Raw genomic sequence first — 14,326 nt, 5'->3', positions numbered from 1 at the left:
TCCTGGACTTCTTGACAGAAAGGCCTCAGTCAGTCTGTGTTGGCAGAAACATCTCCAGCTCCATCACGCTGAGCGCCGGCATACCCCAGGGCTGCAAATTCATTCCAGTGCTGTTCGTATTGCTGATGCATGATGGCATCACTAGATCCAATTCAAACCAAATCATCGTGTTTGCTGATGATGCGAGGCAGCAACAACAGCGAGATGGAGTACAGAGAGGAGGTAGAATAGTGCGACCACAATAACTTGAGTCTCAGCATGGACAATACTAAAGAGATCACTGCGGACTTTAGAAAGATTCAGGCTGACTACACATGCACGGCTTCTCAATGGAAAGAGTTAGGAGCACCAAATTTCTGCCAGTGCACATAACAGACAATCTCACCTGGTCCCTTAACACCAGCTCTTTGGTCAAGAAAGCACAGCAGTGTTTCCACTTCCTGAGCAGATTGAGGTAAGTGAGGATTTCCCCCCACCATTTTAACCAATTTTTACTGGAGAATCATCAATAGTGTCCTGACCAGCTGCAACACCGTCCGGTACAAGACAAGTCCCTACAAAGCGTTGCGAGGATGCTGAGAGGATCATCAGGGTCTCTCTTCTACTCATGAGAGATATTTATTTAAAGACATTCCCAGCACGCCCTCTAATGCTTGAACATTTCTTTTGTGTCTCACTGACCAACATGGACGCTGTACCTGGGTGACTGTGGCAACTTGCAGCCACTGCTATGATAAGCCCGCTCTCAGGCTGGAGGAACAATACCTTATACTTCTGTCCAAGTGACCTCCAACCTGGCGGCATGAGCATCGATTTCTCTAACTTCCATTAGTTTCTCCCCCCCACCTTCTTTTGGCCTCTCCTTTTACTTCTTCTCTTCTCTCCACCTGCCCATCACCTCCCTTTGTTGCCCCTCCTCCTGTCCTTTCTCCCATGATCCACTCTCTTCTCCTTTACCATCCCCACCAACTTGGCTTCACCTATCACCTCCTCACTTGTCCTCCCCCCCACCTCTCCACCTTCTTATTCTGGTCTCTTCCCCCTTCCTTTCCAGTCCTGAGTAAAGGTCTCAGCTCCAAATGTTGATCTTTTATTAATTTGCATAGATGGTGTCTGACCTACTGAATTCCTCCAGCATTTTGTGTGTGTTACTGTGGATTTCCAGCATCTGTTAAGATTCTGCAGATGCTGGAAATCCAGAGAAACACACGCAAAATGCTGAACGAACTCATCAGGTCAGGCAATGAAGTGTTGATGTTTCGGGCTGAGACCCTTCATCATGACAGGAGAAGAAAGAGGAAGAAGGTGCGATAAGAAGGAGGGCAGGATGAAGGAATGGAATACAAGCTGGAAGGAGATAGGTGAAGCAAGGTAAGAGGAAAGATAGGTGAACAGGAGAGGGGAATTGAAGTGAAAAGCTGGGAGGTGATAAGGGACAGGAGATGGGAGTGGACCAGGAGACAGAAAAGAAGAAGGAGGGGCACCAGGAGGAGGTGATAGGCAGGTGAGGAGAAGAGATAAGAGGCCAGAGTGGGGAATAGATGAGGGAAGGAGGAGGCAAAAAGAAGCAAAAAAATTACCGGAAGGAGAAATGAAAGTTCACCCCATCAGGTTGGAGGCTACCTTGATGGAATATGAGGTGTTGCTCTGCCACCCTGAGAGTGGCCCTTTCATGGTAGAAGAGGACTGATGTGGCGGAATGGGAATAGGAATGGTAATTAAAATGTCTGGCCATTGGGAGGTTTTGCTTTTGGTAGTTGGAGCGGAGGTGCTCAACAAAACAGTTCCCCAATTTACACTGGGCATTACGAATGTAGAGGAGGCCACATCGGGAGCACTGGATACAATAGAAATGGACTGTGAATTTCAGGGAGGTTGGAAGTTGGAGGCGAAGTTGATTATATTGATGAACTCAGCATGGATGCATGAAGCAGCACCAATGCAGTCATCAATTTAGTACAGAGAGCATTGGGTTGCATTACCAGGAAACTCTTGAAACATGGGCTGTTCCATGTAGCCAATGAAAAGGCAGGCATAGCTAAGGTCAATGCAGGTGCCCATGGCTATCCCTTTAGTTTGAAGGAAGTGGGAGGTCAATTTCCCACTCTAACCTCTTACCTCTTCTTCTCACCTTCCTCTGGTGCCCCAGCTTCCTCTCTCTCTCCTATGGTCCATTCTCCTCTCCTAACAGATTCCTCCTTCTCCAGCCATTTGCCGTTCCCACCTACCTATCACCTTCTAGCTTGTCCTCCTTCCTTTCTTCCCACCTTTTTATGCAGGCATCTTTCCCTTTCCTCTCCAGTCCTGATGAAACATCAACTGTTTACTCATTTCTATAGATGCAGCTTAACCTGCTGAGCTCCTCCAGCATGTTGTGTGTGTCACTCTGCGGAATCTCAGTGTAGTATCAGTAATGCACCGTTTTCTCATTCATCTCTGGGGAGTGATGTCACCAAAATGGCCAGCATTGATTGGCCATCCCTCACTGCCCTTTTAACTGAATGGCTTGCTGAGATGCGTCAGAAGGTTGTGTGACTTGAGTCATGCAGACAGGCCAGGTTGGATAAGGAGAACAGATTTCCTTCCATTTTGCAGTCATCGTTACTAATAATAGATCTTTTCTTCCAGATTTATTTAATTAACGATCTGGAACTCATACTCTACGAGGATGGTAGAATCAGCTTATCAGGGCTTTTGAAAAGCAATTGGACAGGGAACTAGGGGAAAGGAATCTTCAGAACTCTGTGAAAGGAATGTGAGAATGGAATCAGAATCAGCTGAATTATCTCTGAATAAGATAATAAAAGATTGAAAGACTACAGAGAAATTTTACAAGGTGGTTGCCAGGACTTGAGAACCTGTGCTATAGAGAAAGTTTGAATAGTTTCAGACTTTATTCCCTGGAGTTTAGGAGAATAAAGGAAGATTTGATAGAGGTGTACTAAATTATTAGGGGTCTGGATAGTGGAAATGAAAGCAGGTTTTTTTCCACTGATGTTGGGTGACTAGAACTAGAGATTAATGGGTTAAGAGTGAAAGGTGAAATGATTAAGGGGAACATGGGGGTGGAGAGAGTGTGAAACAAATTGCCAGCGAAAGAGATGGATGTTTCAATAGTTCAATGTCTCCATTTAATATCAGAGAATGTATGTATACAGTATACAACCTAAAATTCTTACTTTTTGCAGACATCCATGAATCAGACGAAAAATTCCAAAGAATAAATGACAGAAAAATGTTAGAACCCTGATGTGGATTTCATTTCAATATTAAAGAGAAATTTGGATAATGACATGGATTGGAGAGGTATGGAAGGCTATGCTCTGGGTGCAGGTCAATGGGAATAGGTAGAATAATAGTTTGGCACAGACAAGATGGGCCAAAGGGCGGTTTTGGTGCTGTAGTGCTCTATGACTTTATGACTGTATCACTGGTATTTTAGTTCAAGCTGCTCATCCTTTCTGCTGCTGACCCTCACTGAGAGCTGGTATGTGTTCTCCTGTCTTCCCCTTCCTGAAGTCCACAATCAATTACTTGGTCTTGTAACAAAGAGTTCTGACAGTGGGACATACATCGACTCGATGGACTGAACAGTCTCCTCTCCCCCTTCTATGATTCTCTGAACTGTATTTAAGCTACAGAGCAGTAGTGGTAAGATTTGAAATGATGCTCCTGGAGCAACACATGCAAAATGCTGGAGGAACGCAGCAGGTCAGGCAGCATCTAAGGATCTATGGATGATCCTGGATCTGTAGTCAAGTCTCTCTCCAGCAGTGCGGACATCGTGCAGAAATACCCCAGGGTTAAATGACATGAGCTTAATCAGCCTTCACACAGGGCCGGGGAATGAGGCACTGGGTCAGGTAAACCCACAGTTGCTGGCTAATTTCTCTGGATTTTCACCTCATCATGGACATCTCCATTTGTTATATTCAAGTTCAAGTTCGGATTCAAGTTTGTTGTCACAGCCTTACGTGCCCAGAGTATAAATGCCATGAAAAATAGCCTTCCTGCAACAGCAGCAAACTGCACCACATCCAGGATAAATATAAATTACATAGTCTGGGCCCAAAATATTGACTCTTTATTTCTCTCCATAGATGCTGCCTGACCTGCTGAGTTCCTCCAGCATTTTGTGTGTTACTCTAAATTTCTAGCATCTTCAGAATCTCTTGTGCTTATAAATTATAGAAACAGATTAACATAGATTATAATTAATTTATACAACATAATAAACAAAAATGAACATAATGACGTTAATGAAAGTTGAGTGAAATAGGGGTGGATTTGGAGCTTTTCAAGTCAATTTGAGAACCTGGTGGGGAAGAACCTGTCGTTGAACCTTGAGGTGTGGGTCTTCAGGCTCCTGTACCTCCTGCCGAATCACAGCAATGAGAAGAGATAGTTGGAATCCTTAATGAAGACATTGACTGCTGTGTATTTACCTTCATAGAGACATGGCTCCTACCCAAGCTCTCTGAACACAGCACTCCTACCCAAAGGTTTCACCTCCACACCTCACTATTCACAATCCTTCTTCCTTGAAGCTTGTCTATCTCCTACCTCCAAGGTTAAAGTCAAAGTAAATTTCAGATTGCATCTACATATGTCACCATATTCTATTTTGAGATTCATTTTCTTGCAGACATCAGAATCAGATTTAATATTACTGGTATATGTCGTGAAATTTGTTGTTACGGAGCAGCAGTAGATTGCAATACATAATAATAAAAACTATAAATTACAGTAAGTATATATATATTTTAAAAGTTAAATAAATTAAGTAGTACAAAACGAGAAAAAGATTGTGGTGAGGTAGTGCTCATGAGTTCAATGTCCACTCAGATATCAGATGGAAGAGTTCCTGAACCATTGAGTGTGTGCCTTCAGGCTTCAGTACCTCCTTCTTGAAGGTAGCAATGAGAACTGGGTATGTCCTTGGTGATGGGGGTCCTTAATGATGGATGCTGCCTTTCAGAAGCATCACTCCTTGAAGACGTCCTGGATGCTAGGGAGGCTAGTGCCCATGATGAAGTTGAATGAGTTCACAACTTTACAACTTTTACAGGAAAATAAAAAAAAAGAATAGAATTCATGAAAAGCTGAATATGAACAAAGACTGACAGCAAATGAAGACAAATTATGCAAGTAAATAAACAAACAAACAATACCGAGCACATGAGTTGTAAAGTCCTTGAAAGTAAATCTGTAGTTTTGGAATCAGTTTAGAGTTGAGGTGAGTGGAATTATCCATGCTAGTTCAGAGTCCAATGGTTGTAGGGTAATAGCTGTTCCTGAACCTGGTGGTGTGGGACCTCAAGCTCCATTCCTCTTTCTTGATGGTAGTAGTGAGGAGGGAGCATGATCTGGATGGATGCTGCTTTCTTATGGCTGTGCTCCATGTAAGTGAGCCCAGTGGTGGAGAGGGCTTTGCCTATGATGGACTGGGCTGTTATCACCACTTTTTGTAGGCTTTTCCATTCCTGGACATTGATGTTTCCTTACCAGGCCATGATTCAACCAGTCAGGGAACTCTTCTCTGCCCACCTCTACAATGGGATGGTAGATGAAGCAGCCCACGAGGGTATTCTGAGCATGCGCTTTTACTGGGTCAAAGCTGCAGGTTTTTAGCCGAGGAGAGAGAGAAAGAGCAAGAGGCAGGCAGGCAGGCAGGGAGACAGGGGGGAAGAGGGCTGGGGAGGGAATCCCAGAATTTTGGGTCCAGATGGCTGATGACACAGCCGCCAATGTTGGAGTGAGGGAACAGGGAGATGCACAAGCAGCTATTGTTGGAGGAGTACAGATTTCTTCACCAGCGCAATGCATCGTTTCAGTGTGACTTCCTCTTCCGTCTGCTCCCCTGATTTAAGAATATAATGCAGCCTTTTCTTCCTTTAGTTGAGTTCTCCGCAGTGACTGGACACGAAGTGCTGAATCTTTTAGCACTCCCCAGATCTCTTCCAATCTCACTCTTAGCTCGTCCAATACTGTTCATGGAGTACATATGTAAAACACATAACACTGTGCTACGCTGAGAGAGCCAGGGTGAACAGCTTGTTCTAATATATATGTAGCGTTAACTAGGCTCAGTTGGTAGTGTTCTTGCCACTGAGTCACAAGGTCACAGGTTCATTCTCCGCTCCAGCTCTTGAACAGATTAATGCAGAACAGAGGGAAAATAATTTGCAGGGCCGCAGGGGAAGAGTAGTGGGGGCGGGGGGGGGCGGTGGCTGGTGGGACAGAATAAATTGCTTTGCAATGAGCTGACATGGATTTGATGGGAAGCATGGCCTTGCTCTGTGCCCTGACAATTCTGGCATTCAGTGACTTCAGTCTTGCTGCTAACTTGTTAAAGAGATCTATCAAAGGCCAGGTTGTGTTTCATTTTAAATGACCCCCATGCTCACTAGAAGTCACTACACTGCTGGGAAATTACTTTATTCTTTTTAATGTCACTGTTAATGTTGGCAAGGTGGGATGCTCAGTGTCGTAGATGTCCTATGGACAGTGAGGGTCCAACGGACCAATCTGTTACAACAATGTCAGAGTCATGGAATAATACAGCCTGGAATCAGGCCCTTCTGCCCAATGGCTCCATGCTGACCACAGAGTACTTCCTACCCGTCCCAGGAAAAGGCTGCAGAGAGCTGCAAGCTCAGCCAACTCCTTGATGGGCATTAGCCTCAGCAGCATCGAGGGCATCTTCGGAGGGCAATGCCTTAAGAAGACAACATCCTTCATTAAGGATGCCCATCACCCAGAACTTGCCCTCTTTCTCATGGCTGCAATCAAGGAGGAGGTGCAGAAGCCTGAAGGCTCACACTCAGTGTTTTAAGAACAGCTTTTTCCCCACTGTTATCAGACTTCTGAATGGACAATGAGTCCATGTTCAATACCTCACCGGTCCTTTTTTCTCTCTTCTTGTACTGCCTATTTCATTTAATTATCTATAACTAGATGTGTATAGTTATAAAACAACATATTTCATGACATATGCAGGTGATTTTAAACTTGATTCTGAATCAGTTGCCTGCATTTGGCCTTTACCTCTCCATGCCCTTCCCCACCATGACTGGAACCTATCTAAACACCTCTTAAATGTTGCAATTGTGCCCACTTGGAGCACTTCCTGTGACAGCTCATTCCAGGTGTTCATGGATTACCTGCAATGAGCTTCCAGGTAGTCACCCCTAGGTACTCACTACCCTCTGTGTAAAGAAAGTACTTTTCAGGGGTACCTTAAATTTCCTCTCTCATATTCTGTATCTGTTACCTCTAGCTCTGAACTTCCCAATGCTGGGGAAAACATTATGACCATCCACCTTATCCATACTCCTCATGATTCTATAAACTTCCATAAGATCACCTCTCATTCTCCTGCACTCGGGGAATAAAGGTCCAGAGTGGCCAACCTCTCTCTGTATCTCATGCCCTCTAGTCCAGACGGCATCCTTGTAAATGTCTTCTGCACCCGCTCCAACTTGACATTGTCTTTCCTATAACCGAAACTGTCCCCAGCACCTGAGGCCCTCCACTAGGTGGGGTCATCCAGGGACGTTGTGTCCTAGCGGTCTGCGCTGTCATCGTTGGTGGGTAGGCAAGCCAGGGCAGTACGATGAGGAGAGCCAGCTGTAGCCCGTGCAGCAGGCTCCCTCTCTCCACACAGCTGATGAATCCAAAGGAACGGCCGAGATCAATACAGTTTGGCATCAGCGGTGCTTCAGGAGTTGCCAGTCAGTGTTGAACTCAACATAAGAGTACCTTAGGGGCCCCAGCTCTGCACTTTTTCTCAGAGTTTACCCTCAAAGCATTCCCATGTGTGAGATCACCAGTGATTGTCCCAGTTCCTAAACTTATTCCCTGACCTTCGAAGACCAGCAAACTAAATTCCTCCTTCATCACGCAGTTTACTTGCATAGCCGCGTTCAGTGAATTGTGCACTTGTACTGCCAGGTCCCTCCATTCCACAATGCTCATGCAGAATATGCAATCCAGTCATTTCCATTGTTTGCTGTAATCCAAACTGGACAATTATTTCAGAGACATGTGAGTTCTTGTAGATGCTGGAAATCTTGAAACACACGCAGAATGCTAGAAAATCTCAGCAGGTCAAACAATATCTATGGAGGGAAATGAACAGTTGCTGTTTCCAGGCGAGACCTGATGAAGGGTCTCGGCCTAAAGCATTGACTGTTCATTTCTCTCTGTCAGCGCTGGTGGAGCTGCCGAGTTCTTCTAGCATTCTCTGTCTGTGTTAGACAATAAGTATTGAGAACGCGAGTTGTAGAACCCTAAAGAGTGAATCCACAGTTCAGTGTTGGGTGAGTGAAGTTATCCCCTCTGGTTCCACAGCCTTATGGTTCAAAGGTAATAACTGTTCCTGACCCTGGTACTGAGGGACTTGAAGCTTCTGTACCTCCTTCCTGATGGCAGCAGCAAGAAGAGAACATGGCCTGGATTGTGGAGCTCCTTGAGGATGGATGCTGCTTTCCTGTGACAGCACTCCTTGTAGATGTGCTCAATGGTGGGGAGGGTTTTACCTGGGATGGACTGGTCTGTATCCACTACTTTTTTGTAGGTTTTTCCATTCAAGGGCATTGGCGTTCCCATAGCAAGCTGTGATGCAACCAATTAGTATTCTCTCCACTGCACATCTATAGAAGTTTTTTTAAAGTTTTAGATGTCATGCCAAATCTGCACAAACTTCTGAGGAAGTAGAGGCACTGCTGTACTTTGTACTGGGAGTTACCTGCTGGACCCAGGACACATCCTTTGAAATGATAATGCCGAGGAATTTAAAATTGCTGATCCTCTCCACCTCTGATCCTCTGATGAGGACTGGCTCTTGGACCTCTGGTTTCCACCTCCTGTAGTCAATGTCAGCTCTTTAGTCTTGCTGACCCTGAGTGAGAGGTCGTTGCTTTTGTAGCACCACTCAGCCAGATTTTCAGTCTCCCTCCTATATGCTGATTCATCATCACCTGCGATTTGGCCCACAAAGGTGATGCCGTCAGCTAACTTAAATGTGTCATTGGAGCCGTGCTTAGCCTCAGGGTAATCAGTATAAAGCATGTAGAGCAAGGGGCTAAGCACACAGCCCTGTGGGGCACCTGTGAGGTTGGAGATTATGGAGAAGATGTTGCTGCCAATCTAAACCAGCTGGAGTCTGCAAGTGAGGAAATTAAGGATCCTCTTGCATAAGGAGGTATCGAGGCCTGGATCTTGGAACTTATTGATTAGTTTTGAGGAGATGATAGTGTTGAATGCTGAGCTGTAGTCAATGAAGAACATCTTGAGACATGCATCTTCATTGTCCTGATGTTCCAGAGTTGAGTGACGAGCCAATGAAATAACACCTATGTTGACCAGTTGTGATGGTAGGCCAATTGGAGCAGAGCCAAGTTGCTTCTCGGGCAGGAGTTGACATACTTCATCACCTACCTCTCAGAGCACTTCATAACGGTAGATATAAGTGCCACTGGATGATAGTCATTGGGACAGGTTACCGTGTTCTCCTTGGGCACCGGTAAAACTAAAGCCTGCTTGAAGCAGAGTAACTCAGAGTGCTGAAGCGGGAGGTTAAAGATATCAGTAAACAATCCAGCCAGTTGAAAAGCACAGGTCTTCAGTACCCGGCCCGGTACCCTGTCTGGGCTGGATGCTTTCCGCATGTTCACCTTCCTGAAGGATACTCGAAGATGGCTGTGTACTTGGACGCACTCTGAGTACAACAAGAGATCCAATTGTTCGTTCTTTTCGTCTTTTTTACGGTTGCTGGTTGTCAGGGACATCACGTAGGGTAGGTCAATGCCACTAACAAGTTGCTCGATAGTGAAGGGGCTGGACTTCGTTTGGACCGTGTTGTTGCTTGTTACAGGAAGGCATCGGGCTCAATGCACGGAGACGGTGTGAAGTCTACAAATGGAGTGAGTGATTGTCTTGGACACTTTTCTTGTGAATGCAAGACCCTATTGGTCATTGGTAAGGTAGAATATGACAAGACTAATTCATTGGTTCATTGAAGAGATCACCAGTGGAGGAGCTGCGTGCTGTTGGTTGTGTGTAAACTAAGCCCTCAGCCATGAGGTTTCCTATTGCCTCTGACCAGGGGAGAGGCACCAGAGGTGGTGTAGGAGAGAGCAGAGGCATAGCAGATGCACTGGGCTTCAAGCTGGGTTGAGGCATGGCCCCTCCAGTGTCCACTTGCTGGAAGACAAGCCGGATTGCGTTCATCTCAGACCACAGCAGGCTCATTCTTGCGCAATCAGTCTAACGATATGACACCTAGCAAGTTGGGCTATAAGATATTTTTTGTGTGACTATATTTTTATATATATTACGGTGTCAAATGGTTGTTGTGATGCAACTAGTGTGGTAGTGTAGTGTGGTAGCACTTGTCGCTCTCACTACCAGCTTCCACCGCTGGCTAGCAGTCTCACGAAAAGGAGAGCTTAACGTGTAAGTCTCTCCCCGCCAGAACGTAGCCTCTCCAACAGGTAGCCTCATGTAGTGCCTCCTCGCTGGCGACACATGGAAACTGAACTTCTTCCATTTTCAGGCTGAACTACAGAGGACGGGGGAGGAGGTCTGGCCCCTACACACTGAGCACACAGGCCCTCCGCTGTGTGGACACGCCTGGTGCTCGTGAACCAGATCCTCATCTATGGGTAGATAGTGAGACTTCCTTGTGGGCAGCCTTGGGAGAGACAAAGGCTACCTGAGTAAACTGAGAGAGTAGATCTGGAGGGGAGCCCCTAAGGTGGCCGGACCTCATTGATCATCCTTCCGGCAGCTCCTGCAGCTAAGCTGGTGTCAATCGTATTGCTTCACAAGCTTTCCTTCGGACCACACCACTGAGGCCAGGAGGGGGATCTTGCTGACTGAGCATCCAGAATCTCCATACCTTCTGCCCAGGCTTGTGCCACCCATTGCACATACCTGTTGTCCTTCAAGACACATCGATGCCATCATCGTCAGAAGTACCATATGTGTCTGATGCTGTGCATGACTGTTGGTACTGAGCTTTTCACCTTGACCGTGGAGTATTTCTGTTCCGTTTGGCTGTATTCATGGGTACTCTTGTATGGTTGAATGAGAATTGAACTTGAATTTAAAGCCTCAGAAAATGTCACAGGGGCTGTGGGAGTTTGTGAAGGTACCTCCCTGTTTTGTCAGTCAAAATGAGCATAAAAGGCCTTGAACACACACAAAATGCTGGAGGAACTCAGCAGGCCAGGCAGCACCTGTGGAAAAAAGTACAGTCGATGTCTCGGCCCGAAATGTTGACTGTACTTTTTTTGATAGGTGCTGCCTGGCCTGCTGAGTTCCTCCGGCATTTTGTGTGTGTTGCTTGGATTTCAAGCATCTGCAGATTTTCTCTTGTTTATAAAAGGCATTGAGCTCATCTGGGAGCGAAACCTTGTTGTTACACGTGTGGCTTGGTTTCACTTTGTAGGAGGTGATAGCATTCAAGCCCTGTCACAGATGTCGAGCATCCTTCTGTGACTCAAGTTCAGTCTTCGCATATGAGATGTCTTTCCCGAGCTCATACCTGGACCTTTTTATATTTTACTTGGTTGTTGAACCAGAAGAGCCTGTTCAGTGTCTCTCAATAAAAATAAATAACCCAAGCCTTCTGTTCCTGGTAATACACTCTAATTTCTGTTGAATGTGTTGCTTGATTGCATAGTTACGTAGATGATACTTTTTGTCACTTTGGTGATGGCTGAAAGCAGGCTGATGGGGTGATAATTAGCTGCATTAAATTTGCTCCATCTTCTGTGAACTGGACGTTCCTGGGCGTAAACACAAGAGATTCTGCAGATCCCAGAAATCCAGAGCAATAAGCACAAAATTCTGGAAGAACTCAGCATCTACGGAGAGGAATAAACAGTCAGTGTTTTGAATTGAAATCCTTCATCAGTCCTAGTGGAGGTCCCGGTCTGAAACATCAACAATTTATTCACACGTACTCCATCTAGGTTGCCTCCAACCTGATGGCAAGAACATTAATTTCTTGAGCTTCTGGTATTTGCACCATTCCCATTCCCATTCCTGTTTCCGTTTCTCACCTTATCTCCTTCCCAGCCCATCACCTCCCTCTGGTGCTGCTCCCCCTTCCCTTGCTTCCATGGTCTTCTGTCCTCTCCCATCAGATTCTCCCTTCGCCAGCCCTTCATCTCTTTCACCTGTCAGCTTCACAGCTCTCTATTTCACCCCTTCCCCACTCCCGGTTTCACCTACCATCTACCAACTTGTATTTCTTCCGCCCCTCACCGCACCTTCTTGCTCTAACTTCTTATCCTCTCTTTCCAGTCCTGATGAAGGGTCTCAGCCCGAAATGTCGACTGCCTTCTCTTTTCCATAGATGCTGCCTGGCCTGCTGAGTTCCTCCAGTATTATGTGTGTGTGGCTTGGATTTCCAGCATCTGCAGAGTTTCCCATCTTCGACAATTTATTCTGCTCCATAGATACTGCCTGACTTGCTGAATTCCCACAGAATGTTGTGTTTATTCCTGACAGAATGACACATTGTCAGGTAGATGCCAGTGTTCAGTAGTTGTGGAATACCTTGACTGGAGATGCAGCTAGTTCGGGAATGGAAGTTCTCAGCAATACAACTGAGATGTTGCCTGGTCCCATCACGTTTAGATCGGCAAATGGACTGCAATGTAGACAAATGGGAGTTCACCTACTTCAGAATCAGAATCAGATTTATTATCACCAGCGTTGGAATTGGAATTGGTCTATCATTGTCACATCAGAATCAGGTTTAATATTACCAACGTATGTCACGAAATTCATTGTTTTGCAGCAGCACTTCAGTGTAATATATAATAAAAAACTATAAATTACAATAAGAAATATATGCATATATGTATACAAATTACATTAAATTAGGAGTGGAAAAAGAGAGCAAACCAATGAAAAAAATAGTGAGGTAGTGAGGTTGATTGTCATATTCAGAAATATGAGAGCGATGGGGAAGAAGCAGTCCCTAATACATTGAGTGCCTCCTCTTTGATGATGGCATTGAGAAGATGGCATGTCCTGGGTGATGGGGATTCCTACCGATGGATACCGCCTTTTCTGAGTCATCACATTTGAAGATGTCCTCGGTGCTGGGAAGGCTAGTGAGGTACAGTGAAAAGCTTGTCTTGCATACAGTTCATGCAGATCAGATCATTACACAGAGCACTGAGGTAGAACAAGGTATGAAATTAAATTTGCTGCTTTGGGGCAGCAGTGTCCAATACAAAGACATAACATTTCCAATAAATTACAAACTAAATAAATAGTGCCAAAAAAAAAGTATAATGAAATAGAATTTAAAAGAATAGAACAGGATCCATTCTAAGTGGAAAAAAAGATAGAACATGATGAAGTAAAAAAAAATATAGTGAGCACATCTACAAGAAACGCCGCTTCATGAAAGCATCAAAAAGCCCACCATCCAGGTCATGCCTACTTTTCACTACTATGTTGGGCAGGAGGTACAGAAACATTATTTTCCACACCACCAGGCTCAGGGACAGTTACAGTCATCAGGCTCCCAATCAGGATAACTTCACCCACCACAACTCCAAACTGACTCTAAGACCTACAGGCTCACTTTCAAACAATGTACACCTCATGTTCTCAGAATATTTTTTATTTGCACGGTTTCTCTTTGTTTGCACATTGTTTATGTATGGTTTTTCATAGATTCTGCTATGTTCCTTTCTTCCCTGTAAATGCCTGCAAGAAAATGAATCTCAAGTTAGTATATAATAACATATTGTATGTGCTTTGATAATAAATTGTCTTTGAACCTTGAACTAAAATATTGTAGTCAAGTACAGACAATAACCAGGAAGGCCAGTGGGATGCTGCTCATTACAGCTACAGGACAAGAATAAAAGAGAGTAGAACCATGGTTCAATCTTCCTCTGGAGAACTATGAGCCACTGTGCAACGTATTTTAGGAAAGATAAATTAGCCTTGAAAGGAAAGTAGCATACATTTACAGAAGGATATCTGAAATCCAAGGTTAAAGTAGGCAGGGAGATTGCACAAACTGAGTTTTTATTCAAGATTCAAGATTGATTATTGTCATTCTTTTGTACACATGTGTAAAGGAGAATGAAATGATTGTTACTCTGGATCCGTTGCAGCCTTAAAAAACACAGTAAGCCTGAAGAACACATTAGAGCACAATTAATATAAATATAAATACAATCCTATAAAACACAATGTAAAAGTAGGTTGACTGCATACATATAAAGTGACGCAAGGTGATGTGCATGTAGTGGTGGTGGAGTGGGTGAATAGGTGGATGTGTTGATCA

The sequence above is a fragment of the Mobula birostris genome, chromosome 12 (genome assembly GCF_030028105.1).
Source record: "Mobula birostris isolate sMobBir1 chromosome 12, sMobBir1.hap1, whole genome shotgun sequence".
Taxonomy (NCBI): domain Eukaryota; kingdom Metazoa; phylum Chordata; class Chondrichthyes; order Myliobatiformes; family Myliobatidae; genus Mobula; species Mobula birostris.
The sequence above is the reverse complement of the archived record's forward strand: the minus strand, read 5'-3'. Positions refer to the sequence as shown.